We start from the raw sequence: 13,402 nt of genomic DNA, 5'->3' as shown, positions 1-13,402 counted from the left end.
TTCGATCAGGGTTTGTGAGATATTTTTGTAAAACTAACAGCTTCCATAGCTTGAAAATATTTGAAATCCCCTAGTTTAAGGCAACTCATGATATTTCCATGGATAAATATGTCCCTTCTACCACCTGACCTATTTTTGCTTCAGCCTCCTCAAAAGATCTATAACTTATCAGCCCATTGACCCCTTCACTCAATTACCTGTTCCCTAAACTGCAGATATTGTTAGTAGGATGTGAATAAAAAAAAGGTTATGTCCTCTTCAACCCAAATGTAGTTTATTTTAGATCAGAACAGAACATAACAGAATAGAATAACAGAGTTGGAAGGGACCTTGGAGATCATCTAGTCCAACCCCCTGCTCAGGCAGGAAATCCTACACCAGTTCAGACAAATGGTTGTCCAATCTCTTCTTAAAAACTTCCATTATTGGAGCATTCACAGCTTCTGGAGGCAGGGTGTTCCACTGATTAATTGTTTTAGCTGTCAGGAAATTTCTCCTTAGTTCTAGGTTGCTTCTCTCCTTGATTAGTTTCCATCCATTGCTTGTCTTGCTTTCAGGTGCTTTGGAGAATAGCTTGACTCCCTCTTCTTTGTGGCAACCCCTGAGATATTGGAACACTGCTATCAAGTCACTTAGTCCTTCTTTTCATTAGACATACCCAATTCCAGCAACCGCTCTTTTCATCAGCAGAGATTATTTCCTTAAAAAAATGTCAGATTTTTTTTTGCATTATGCTGTTTTGAACAAACCCATAAATAATGAAATAAAATATAAAAAAAATAAATTAATAGAATAGTTAAATAATTATATGAAAACTTAAATAGCCACTTAGATTGTAACCTTGTTTATTTGGGGTATGGTCCTTAACATGCTTTGCATAGCCCAGTTTGGCCTTCAAATGAATAGATCTTTTATGGCTAATTACTGGTCCCTGTGACATTCATGGCCTCTCAGTTGTGGGGGGGAAAAAGAACATGAATATCTAATTATTAGTAACCCATGTAGAGCATCTGGGCCCTATAGTATTTGAAGCTTAGGAGACTATATCTTCTAATTATCACTGCTAAGTGAAATTTATTCACCAATATTTACATATTTCCAAGTACATAGAAACTCGTTCACTAAACACTGTCAGTGACATAAAAACATGTTAGACTTTTCAATAGTTCAAAAACAGTATTTTTCTTTTCTTTTACACTATGAGTAAAATGAGTATGAATAAGCCATAGACTGGCATAGAACACATAGCTTCCTTTGAGAGAAATAATTAAAAATAAGGAATTAACACTGATGGCCATTAATTTCTTCCATCCATTGTCATTTTTGTCATTTTAATAATTTAAAAAATGTAGTGGACAATAGATGACAGCTAAGATTACACTGCAGAACTGCAGTAAATGTGCAGTACTCATTTTCAGATACACTTTGTATAAACCAGAAACTGGACGTTAAGTAGAGAAAATTAGAGAAATTTTTTCTCCATTAATCTCTCTCTACATACTCCAAAACTGTTCACAGAAGACAGTGAATTGGACAAATTGTTGCTGTTTATCCCAAGCATTCCTAAAGATGAAAGAAAAAGACAACTGTGGATATTTCTAAATATGACTTACAAGAATCAGCTGGAGTTGGGACATATCCAAATTGAGTAAAATAAATAATATGGAATAAATAATAAATAATGTATCTTCTGCCTTCTTTTGTGTGCTCAATTAGCATAGGTAAATGACTTTCTTTTTTGCCTGCCAAAAAGCTGTTGCCTGCCAGTGAGTTTCATACACCAATTACACCCAGTTATTTCATCTGTCTTGTGTTTTACTGCCACCCACATGGGTTAGAGTTACTGATTTGGTGACAGTTTCCTCAGCAAATTTATGTATACATGCTGTAAGAAGAATAGATACATTGCATTAATCAATTATGTCCATCGTGGGCAAAACCCTTCAGATTTTAACACTACTGGGGGACAAAAAAAGAACCAAGAACCAAGTTAATCTTATTAGTTTAGTTTTTTAATTGTACTTCCAATTAAGGCAGTTTGCATATAAATACTATTTTTGGATTTTTTTATTGAGTAAAACATAAGAAACATTAATAAATTGGTTTAGTTTGCACAGAGAAAGACAAACACCATCCTATTATTGTTATAAAAAATGGATGGATTGACTTTGAATAATATGCTTTAAGTAATTTTATCTTTGTGTTTATAATCTAGTTCAAGTGACTGAATCAACAGTTATCAATGATCATTTAATTTTACCTCTGAAGGTAAAACGTTCTTTGTCAAGCTCAATTTCTGAAACTTTATTTTTTTTTAAAAAATCATATAATTTTCTTCGCTGGAATATGGAAATTAATTATTTGCCCCTGCTATCTTCCAATATTTTTATTTTACTTTCATCTATCCTGCCATGGGTAGACAGTTAAACCTTCACTGGTAATCCATCTTCCTGGAAATATAAAATCCAGGATATAAAAATTCATTATTCAGTCAGGTAAACACATAAAGAAAGTTTATGAGGTTTATAAAGCCATAGCAAAAGAACCCTTCTTTGATAACCTCAGCAGGAATCAGATTTAACCCACAAAAGAAGTGCAAATTTTATACCAGACAAATAAAAATAATACATAAAGAGAAAAGCTGGATGATTCCCACTGCTCCCATCTTTCTAGGCACATTCAGTATAATTTCTAAATATGCATGCATGTTTTATTCAAAAGTTATGCTCAATAAAAGTATTTCCCATTATGCACAGCCAGACTACTCACAAATAATGTCTTCACAGTGTGGAAGATTAGCAGGTGGAAGTGCCAATACCAAGGTCAAACTTAGTTCCTAGTAATGGTAATTGCCACAGCAGTAACTCACTTTAGACCCTCAATTCTAAAGTAGCAAAGAGCAAAAAACCTGGCAAAGAACAGAGAGAGCAAAATATTTTGCTCCTGAAAATCCTGATAAAATTGATCAAACCAGCTGCTGAAAGAAACCATTTTATTGAAAAACATGCCTAGCCTTCTAAGTATGAATTGTAATCAGAGACAATTGCTTTTTTATCCATTCCAAGAGAAAGTGCATAACATCCATTTCTTACAGAAAGCTGTTGCTGCTATACAAGTTGCATCTTGCAGTTAATCACTAAAGCCTTTTTTTAAAAAAAAAAATGAGGGTTATTTAGAAGAATATTATAAGAAATTGTATTTGGGTTGTTGCATAAACACCCTTCCATTCTGAACAATATCCACATGTTATTTCTTTGTTTGCTTTAGTAATATTTATTTTTCTATTTTTAATGTTGCAAAGTACTAGAACAGGGGTGTCAAACTCAATTTCATTGAGGGCTGCATCAGCATTGCGGTTGCCCTCGGGGGGTCGGCTGGGTGTGGCCAGGGTGGGCATGGCCTACTGGGTGGGCATGGCTGGAGTGCGTATGGCCTACTGGGTGGGCATGGCCAGCTCTACATCATTTGTGTCAAGGGTGCCTATGGGGGCCTGGGCAGGAGTGGGACAGATCTGAGGGTCTCTGGCAGAAGGAGATGGGACCTGGGAAGTGCCAAGGCATGGTCCACCGGAGGAGCCTCACTGTTCCTCTCAGGCCATGGGGGGGCTGGACGGTGGCACGGAGGTCAAATGCCTAGCCCAGCCCTCAAGCACCCACTGCACTAAGCCCAGCCCCACTTCCCCAAGGGGGTGCCCAGCTGCATTTACCTCCTCCTCAAGGCTGCTGCTGCTGTGCTTGCTCTCCTTAGCCAGGTTGCTCATGATGGGTAGGAGGGCAAAATCAAGAGGGAGGCCCATTTCCTCTCCATGTGAGGAGACCTGGCTTTGTATCCAAAGCTTCCTTAGCAATAGGGAGACCCCCCAGCATAGGCCAGGAGGAGGGGGCAAGGGGATGGTGAAAGGGCAGCAGGGCAGGACTAAGGTAGGACTTCCCTCAGACCTTCCCTCTCCTTCCTTCCTTCCAAAGAACAGAGTGGTGGGAAAATATTTGAGATGGGGAGGGAGAAAAACAGGCAAGAAACACAGCTGGGGAAGTGTCATCCTTCATGAGAAATGAAGAAATGCACCATTGCCTGGAAATGGCCAGCACATGGCCCTCGCCTACTTCACATATCCGGCTTGGTGGGCTCTATGGGAGGGGATGCCATGAGCAGCGTGACAGTTTATGTTACTTGCGCAATGCTGCCCAGCCCCTAGCCTGCCCGGTTTTGGCAGGTAGCGGGGTGCTCTATTCACAGTGCCGAGAGGCTGAGCCGGGTGGCATGAATCTGAAGAGAAGCACAATGCTGCCCAACCCCTAGCCTGCCCGAAGTAGGCAGGGCCATGTGCTGGCCACTTGAAGGCGATGGCACATTTCTTCATTCCTCACAAAGGGTGATACCTCCCCAGCATGCGCCGAGGGGGCAGTGCCGACATGGCATGGGCCGGTCCCTCACTGTTTCCAGATGGCCTTGTGGAGCTAAGACTGAATGTATTTCAGCATAGATGACTATCACGAAATTGTACATTGGCTCCTGGCCAGCCTGGGCCAGGGCCAAGACAGCAGGGGCCGTTCCCTTACTGTTTCCAGGATGGCTTCGCGGGCCACATGAAACCACTTTGCGGGCCGCATCTGGCCCCTGGGCCTTGTGTTTGACATGTCTGTACTAGAAGAGTCAGAGAAGTGTTGCTGAATATTTGCTACCATAGACAAACCTGGAACTGAACAATACTTGCAACCAAGAATCTAAAAAATGTGGTGGACCATATTGAACCAACTACTATTGATGTGATGGAAACAAGCAAACACATTTGTTTTTTTACTCTTGGTAAACAAAAATCCCAGTATTCAAAGTCAGCAAAATTAAAGGCAACAGACATTCATTGTATCTACAGTACATTCCACTCTTTATAATATTACAGTAGCAGCAACTCAAGGTCTCCTGTTGTTCTTACAAAGATAGTTTTATATCCAATCTCTTTATGACAAACTGATCTCCAAAGGTATAGGGTTTCCTGCCTGAGCAGGGGGTTGGACTAGATAACCTCCAAGACCCCTTCCAACTTACTTATTATTATTAAGGAACTTATGATAAAGGCAGCTTTTGTATCGTGAGATCTAATAGGCTCCACCAATACTAAATTTATCACATTGGGAAATTGTGAGCTATAAACTGCAATTTTACATTTCTTCAGTTGTGATACAATTATGCTACAGTATACAATTCCTGGCTGTTTGGGAAAGTGGGTGAGATAATAGGACGACTTTACTCCATTTAAAACAGCTTGCAATGTAAGTTAGTATTCCAATTTCTGGCTAATGCTGCTTTAGCATTCTTGCTCAATGAGAGAGTGAAAGGGCTGAAGCTAGGATCTGACAGTTCTCAGTAACAAATTGCCACAGATGAATCCAACTTTTCAGGTCAGAAAAAGAATGACCAAAAGTCCACTTACTCAAAAGGTCAGGAAAAAAGGTGTTTGGATTTAGACCATAGGGCTGACATATATATTTATACATACAAAGAAATTTTTTGTGGTTCTACCCCAGGCAAATCTTCTGTCATGTGTATGACTTCTATCCTTACTGCAGTACAACTTATTAGTTATGTCATGGCTAGAATACAAGTAGGTCTTGACTTATGGCCCCAGTTGAGCCCAAAATTTCTGTTGCTAAGTGAGGCAGGTATTAAATGAGTTTTGCCCCATTTTATGATCTGTTTCGCCACAGCTGTTAAGTGAATCATTGCAGCTGTTAAGTTAGTAACCTGGTTAAGTGAAACTGGCTTCCCCACGGACTTTGTTTGCCAAAAGGTCACAAAAGGTGATCACATGACCCCAGGACACTGCAACCATCATAAATATGAGTCAGTTGTCAAACGTTTGAATTTTGATCACATGACCATGGGCATACTGCAATGGTCGTAAGTGTGAACAATAGTCATAAGTCACTTTTTCCAGTGCCTTTGCAACTGCAGTCACTAAATGAACTGTTGTAGGTAAGGACTACGTATACGTAGCTAGTAAATTCAGGAAAGTAGAAGAATTATTGAAGTTCTTAGTATGAACTCTGATGCAGAAGAGTTCATCCTCTTCATTCCTAAACTTTCCAATGACAATTTAAAATACATCTGAAGTTTATCCAGTCAGTTCTAACTATTTTCCAGTTTGTTGGGGCATTACGATGGTATAAGCTGGGCATATTTACATATTTGCGCATTTAGAATTCACACAGAACTTCTAGTAGATCTCTTCAAGCCAATCAGCATTTGTGTTTTCAGGTCAATAGCTGAGCATAGAAAATTGACAGCAATCAATGCTTGTTTGGTAACCATAAGCTAATTAGCTAAGTACCTCCTTCTCAGATCCATACTTTAATCACTTGTCCTCTCTTAAAATAACAATAACAATAATAATAATAATAACCACAAAATAAAGTGCTAGCAAGTCCTTATAATTTCCCTGTCTCCTTGTAATTGCCATGACAGCAAACTTCTCTGCCCTTCCAAACTCCTAATTCTTTTTTTTTTTTTGTGCCAGCCCTGCATTTGGGCTCCGTCAGCTAAACATGCCAGCATGCTAACTAGGAGTTGGGAGGGAATGCTTTCCAGTGAGAGCACAGACCATCCTTTCAAATTCAAATGATGTATCTATAATTAGTGTTGATCAGCAAAATTTGATGTGAACCATTCTTGTTGTTGTTAGCTGCGAAGTCGTGTCCGACCCATCGCGACCCTATGGACAATGTTCCTCCAGGCCTTCCTGTCCTCTACCATCTTCTGGAGTCCATTTAAGCTCACGCCTATTGCTTCAGTGACTCCATCCAGCCACCTCATTCTCTGTTGTCCCGTTCTTCTCTTGCCCTCAATCTTTCCCAGCATTAGGCTCTTCTCCAGTGAGTCCTTCCTTCTCATTAGGTGGCCAATCGGGTTCACAATATCAAGTTTTGTTGTGTGTGTGTGTTTTTTTAAAAAAACGGCCTGGTTTGATATTATCACAAGCGGGGTGCATCAAATTCTTGCCTTACTCTATTGCCAAGCTGAAACTAATCATTACTCTTTCTCAAAAAGACAAAGAGAGTTTAAAGGCTCCATGCTGCAACCAACAACCAAGGGTTGAATGATTGTGAAAAGTGGTTGATTATTTATTTATTTATTTATTTATTTATTTATTTATTTATTTATTTGATTTATATACCGCCCTTCTCCCGAAGGACGTACAGGGCAATAAAAATAAGAATACAGAATATAAGATTTAAAATTAAATGATTGTGCCCGATGCAGTAAATTAGTTAAAAATGGTGTTAAAACCCCAAACCCATCAGACCAGGCCGGCTTGTTCGAATAGATAAGTTTTTAGATCATGCCGGAAGGAGCGAAGGTCGGGGGCCATCCGGAGTTCAGCTGGTAAGCGGTTCCAAAGGACTGGTGCGCCCACCGAGAACGCCCTCCCCCTGGGGGTCAGCAGTCGACATTCTCTGACCGGTGGTACCCTGAGGGGGCCCTCTCTGTGGGAGCGCACTGGACGGAGGGAAGTTGACGCCGGCAGCAGGTGTTCCCGTAGGTAATCCGGACCCATGCCATGTAGGGCTTTATATGTCATCACCAGCACCTTGAATCTCACCCGGAAGGTAACTGGAAGCCAATGCAGCTCACGGAGCAGAGGTGTAACATGGGAGTATCGGGAGACCCCCAACAGAACTCGTGCGGCTGCACTCTGTACCAGCTGAAGCTTCTGAGTGGTCCTCAAGGCCCTCAATTATAAAAATGTCACCATACTATCTTTCTGGTATTTCAGTTAGGGGAGCTTAAAGCAAAAGGAAAGAAAGCACTCTCAGCTTTGCTACATAGCAACTGCTCAAATGCACAGAATGTGTACCGAACATATCCCGAATAAAGTGGAGGGGAGAAAAGCTAGCAAACTCTTTTCATTCTCTGGTGAATGGAGACACAGGGACATCTATGGAGATTCTCAATCATCCATGTCATGGTTGTCCCAAAGGTGCTTTTCAAAAGGTACATGGACTGTCTTGGTTTTTTCCCTTGAAAACGTTTTGCTTCTCATCTGAGAATCTTCTTCAGTTCCAGAATTGAAGGAGCTTCTTGGATGAGAAGCCAAACATTTTCAAGGGAAAAAACTAAGGCAGTCGAGTTGCCTTTTGAAAAGTATCTTTGGAAGACACAGGAAATTTTGCTAGTTTATGAACAGGGACAGCTAAAAGTCCTCTTAACTGTTCTGCTGGTCAGATTATCAGAATGAACTATTTCATGTGTTTTTCCTGCCAGTCAGCATTCCAAGTTCAACAGACAAGCAAAGAATATCCTCAAACCGGTTTGTGAAGGATTGAAGGTAGAAATGATATGAAAATAAAAAGGTAAAGGTAAAGGTTCCCCCGCACATGTGTGCTAGTCGTTTCCGACTCTAGGGGCCGGTGCTCATCTCCGTTTCAAAGCCAAAGAGCCAGTGTTTGTCCGAGGACGTCTCTGTGGTCATGTGGCCGGCATGACTAGATGCCAAAGGCGCACGGAACGCTGTTACCTTCCCACCGTAGTGGTCCCTATTTTTCTACTTGCATTTTTGCATGCTTTCGAACTGCTAGGTTGGCAGAAGCTGGGACAAGTAACAGGCACTCACTCTGTTACGCGGCACTCGGGATTCGACCCGCCAAACTGCCGACCTTCTGATCGACAAGCTCAGCGTCCTAACCCACTGAGCCACCGCGTCCCTTTTTGATATGAAAATAGGAATGTACAAATGCCCTTCATTTGATGGATTAGAATGATGCAAACATCTAATTTCCTTGGGCTTTGTTTTTAGCCTCACCATTCCTAGAAGATACTAGCTTGGAGAAAGATGGAATAGATTATGTTGCTGGATCTATCAGCTTCAAAAATTCAAGGATTGTTTGCCAGTTTTGCTAAATTTTTGTTTGTGGAGACCAGCTTATTTGATTCAGTGGTGCACAGAAGATTACTGTCAAGTAGAGAATGTTCAGGAGAGAGTCTTTAGGGCTCCCTATTTCTGTTAGGGAAGCTATCTAGACAATTTCTACAAAAGCAACAAAGGTCTTTACAAATGTGATCAAACTAAGATAAATTTCTGCACTGCATTCCTAATCTTTGAACTGAAATTAAAATTTTGAACATAAGTTGTTTAGAACTGTCGTGCTTTTTGTAATTTCTTATTATGATATTAGATCATGCTTGATTCATGCTTGATTAGAAAGTCATAAGTTTCATGTTAAAAACCACTCATGAGGACAAACAAAAAATGAAAAAGTTCTCCTTACCTTCCAATGAACTTATCTGCAACCTGCCTCAGTAGAAAGAAATCAATAATATTAGATTAAAACCAGGGCAGCCCAAATTTTAGATTTTTGGACATGTTGTGAGAAAGTTGCCACTAGTGTTTTGCAGTGCTTTTTTTGTAAAAGAAAAAGGTGCTGGAACTCACACATGTCATACAACCCGCCTTGCCTACCCTACAAGGTTCCATCCAAAAAAGGTGCCGGAACTCCATTCTGAGTGTTCTATGAGAAAAAAAGCCCTGGTGTTTTGTTATTTTAAAAAAAAACTGATACAAAAAAACAAGAAAAGGAAGCTTACTGAGAAAAAAATATATTGAGTTTCAAAGACTTGTTGTTTGATGGACGTTCATGGACATAAGTCTTAAGATTATCAGAACCACTTTTAAGGATGACTTTTGATCCAAAAACTGTGAACTAAATATCTCTGGAAGAACAGGCAAGGCCTTCTGTATCAGCCATTAAGTTTCTATATGATGTCTGAAAAACAACCATAAGGTATTAAAAGGCTGGCTGAGACAAAATGCAGCTAAGTGAAAGGTTGAAGTATTTTCATCCTCTCTACGCAAAGATCAAAGACTGATTAATAGATGGAGTTCTTCTATGCACAAAATGAAAACTGATGTAAAAACCTCAGGCAAGGTTCAGTACATTTATGAATCAGATCATGAGGAATATTAAGACAACTTTAAAGGAGTTTCAGAAAACTACTTTTGATAGAACAGAGAATCTATCCCGAAGGAGGTAAAATTTATGGTGACCTCATATGTCCTCCCTTGATTTTCTTAACAATGCCCCCCATCCCCCAAATGTGGTAGGTACATGAATCTTGAAAAGGCATAGACCTTAGCTCATTTTTTTTCCCAGGTAGAATGAAAGGTTGCATTTTTCCCTAGAATACTAGAAGCTTAAATTTCTTATGGGGGAAAAAAGATTATTAGTGGAATATTTGGAAAGGATGATACTGTTATGTACTTGAATAAGGAGGAAAAATTAACTTGGGTAAGTTAATAGTAAAGTGACTAAAATTAAACCAAGAAGGTGCTGTATAATATAGAGGTTTGTGATATATTGAAGTGACAAAATGACATGCAAAAAGGAAAAATAAACCTTTTAAACCCAGGTCATTATTAAGCAAAAATGAAAATGCTACTTCTGTCTTAATAAAGGAGCAGATAGTAAGCATGTCCAGAACATTCCATTCCTTGTATGGACCATATGGATCCTCCTTGGGCCTGCCATTTCTGGATCAGTTCAGTGGTTCCTGGAAGATAATCCTCTAAAACTAAAGCTCTTTGGTTTCTGGATGAAGTATACTTGATTCAAGCCAGACCACCACCACCAAACCTGTCTGCAATGACAAATGGCTTCTACTTCAGATAATTTATTTCCAGAAACTTCCAATGACATGGCTAGCAGGAGATTCATCCTTTTCAGATTTCCTGAACTGGGCTCAGCAGTAAATCACATATCTCCTGGCACTTCACAACTCAGCTTAATATTCTTGGCTGAAAAGACTCAAGACACAGCTTGGCTACATTGGAATCTTTACTGCAGACAGGAATCCAGTCATACAGAATGGATGATAGCTCACTGCTAGTATAAACCTGAGAAAGATGTTTATAGTCCCAGGCATTTATTAATGCAGTTTCTTCCTTTCACTCTTAAAATTAATAGATACTTAGCTCAGAGTTTTGTGGTCTTGAAGCCAAATAGTTATTTAATGGCCATCTCTGGCCTAAGAATTGCTGATTCTCACCTCAATCTTCACGAAGATGGTTCTGAGGTAGAAGTTCACTTTCCAAGGTTGGTGTATTTGGTACATCCCAGCTCTGTACCTCTAATGTCTCTTTGTCATTTGTTCTGTCATTTTCTTTCATCCAACTGTTATAACAGTTAACATTATGATTTTTCGCCTCAATTAAGTTAATGACTCAGAGTTGGATCTTTTATATACAGCCAAATCAGAAGCTATTCAGGTAAGCTTCCCTTAAATATCTTTATATTCAAATCTGGCTATAAAACTCTGTAATTTAATGTCATTCAGTTAAGCAGAAACATCCTGTTCTGATTTTTGTTTTTAACTCAGTAAAGTTTCTAGCGCCTTGCCCACGTAGATCACTGGAGGATTTTACATTGATGGAAAAGTTTTACAGGGCTGTGACAGAATTTAGGGCTTTGTCTGTTTTGAGTCACTGTTAGATAGTTCAAAAAAAATCAGCCAAGAGTATTACGACGACCATTGTCCTCCATTCTCTGCAACTTCATTCCATGTATTTTCTCTATTTAGAGAACTGCCAACATGTAATTCAACCCTGCAATCCGCTTCTTATATTTGGTCCTGTTCTTCAGCAGCATTTTACACTTTTAGTTCATTTTTATTATAATTTGTGATTCATCTCCCTAACTTTCTCATACTTCAGATTAGAAAATAATTATATATTTGTTTACATAGACTAATAAAATCAATTTATTAGAATCTCCATACTGTAGTCATAAAGCTATTGATATAATCAATACATTCAGTGTTACCATGAATATTGATATATCAAATATTTTTAATCCAACAAAAGCTACTACAAGTAATATTGGCTATCAATAAAAATTTTAGTCCTTTCTAATTAATCTTAGCTTTCTTACTTTTCCAAATACAAGGGTTCTTTTTGAAAGGAATGTTGAAGATCCCCCTCCACCCTGAATACCTGTACTAAATCTAATTTATAGTTTTAGTATCCATTGACCAAAATATCATAATGGCAAAAAGGTGACTACAAATTTAATAATCATGCTTTAATTAATTTAAGTTGTATTGATCTCAACAGCAATCATATAAGTAGAAAAATAGTATTACATTTAAAACATTTTACAAGAGAAACCATTTATTCTGTCTGTAGAGAAGATTATCATTATTTTCCTGTCCAGCACAGGAAATCCTCTGAAAACTCATTAAGATTGTTGAAAAGGGCAATGGCTTTCTTTTCATTCCCCTATTCTCACAGTTGTTGAAAACAGGATAATAAAAACAAACCAGCAGTATGATCTTATTTTTGGTAAGAACCCCAAATCCCACATCTTCACTAAGTATAATGCTCCTTGTTTGTTACTGGAGCACCATGCTCTGGTAAGCAGCCTGAGAGCAACAATTTTAGGACTCTTAGGGTGCTTCCGTGCCAGTGTGTGTTGTAGCAAATAGGTTGAAGATGAGCCTTTGACTACAGAGATGCTGGTGGCATGACTAAAGGGGACCACTCAGGGGGTCTACGGTATCAACTTCTACACCTCTGCAGGATGGTCCCTGCTTCACCATAGAAAAACCCACTCCTGCATCCCAAGAGTGAAGCCAATGAGAGAAGGAAGATATAAGAGAGGACTTTAGCAGGCGAGGTGAAAAGGAAACCTTGATGGGGAGTAGCTCTGGAGATGGAAGTGAAGAGGGAAAGCAGAGTAAAAGTACATACAACTGTGGTGCTGATTAAATTAGTGACATTATGCTATTGCAAAAATGTAGATACATTTGTATATTTACTCCAAATGCTAAAAAATAGGGGTAGGAAGATTTTTGTATGTTCTGGCAGACATTTTTAAGTGATTCAATCTTATCCAATTTTCCAGACTTTGGATTATTTACTTCTCTGAATTTTGTAATGAAGTCTTTAGCTGAAAAAAAAGCAATTGACTTGATTATGTGCTATCAAGCCAGTATCAAGTCTTAGCAACATAAATAGATTTTTTCCCCAGGGCAATCTCCCTTTGGTCTTTCAGGCCGTCCAACAGTGCACTCATCACCACTGCAATTGAGTCCATACATCTTGCTGCTTGTCATCCTCTTCTTCTCTTTCCTTCCACTTTTCCAGCATTAGAGCCTTCTCAAGATAGCCAGATCTTCACATAATAAGTCTGAAGTGGGATAAACTAAGCTTGGCCAGTTGACTGCTGTACTGAGTCTGTGGTGTATTTCTTGACTGCTGATTCCTTTATCCTTGATAGTTGATCCTCAAAAGCAGAAACTATCCACCACTTATATCTTCACTGTCAGTTCTAAGGCTAATTGTTGTACCTTCTGTCATTAGTTTAGTCTTCTTTATATTTAATTTTAGTCCCATTTTTTTCGTTGTGTTACTTGA

General features: G+C 39.1%; 1 protein-coding gene across 1 annotated transcript in view; it reads right to left on the bottom strand.

Annotated features, from left to right (window-relative positions):
• Nucleotides 1-13,402, bottom strand: part of KCNN2 (potassium calcium-activated channel subfamily N member 2) — a gene marked incomplete at its 5' end in the record, with an annotated part of 95,440 nt that overhangs the window by 41,637 nt on the left and 40,401 nt on the right. The gene's annotated exons all lie outside the window — the stretch shown is intronic.

This window comes from Vipera berus, assembly GCF_964194415.1.
Source record: "Vipera berus genome assembly, chromosome: 2".
Taxonomy (NCBI): domain Eukaryota; kingdom Metazoa; phylum Chordata; class Lepidosauria; order Squamata; family Viperidae; genus Vipera; species Vipera berus.
The sequence above is the reverse complement of the archived record's forward strand: the minus strand, read 5'-3'. Positions and strand labels throughout refer to the sequence as shown.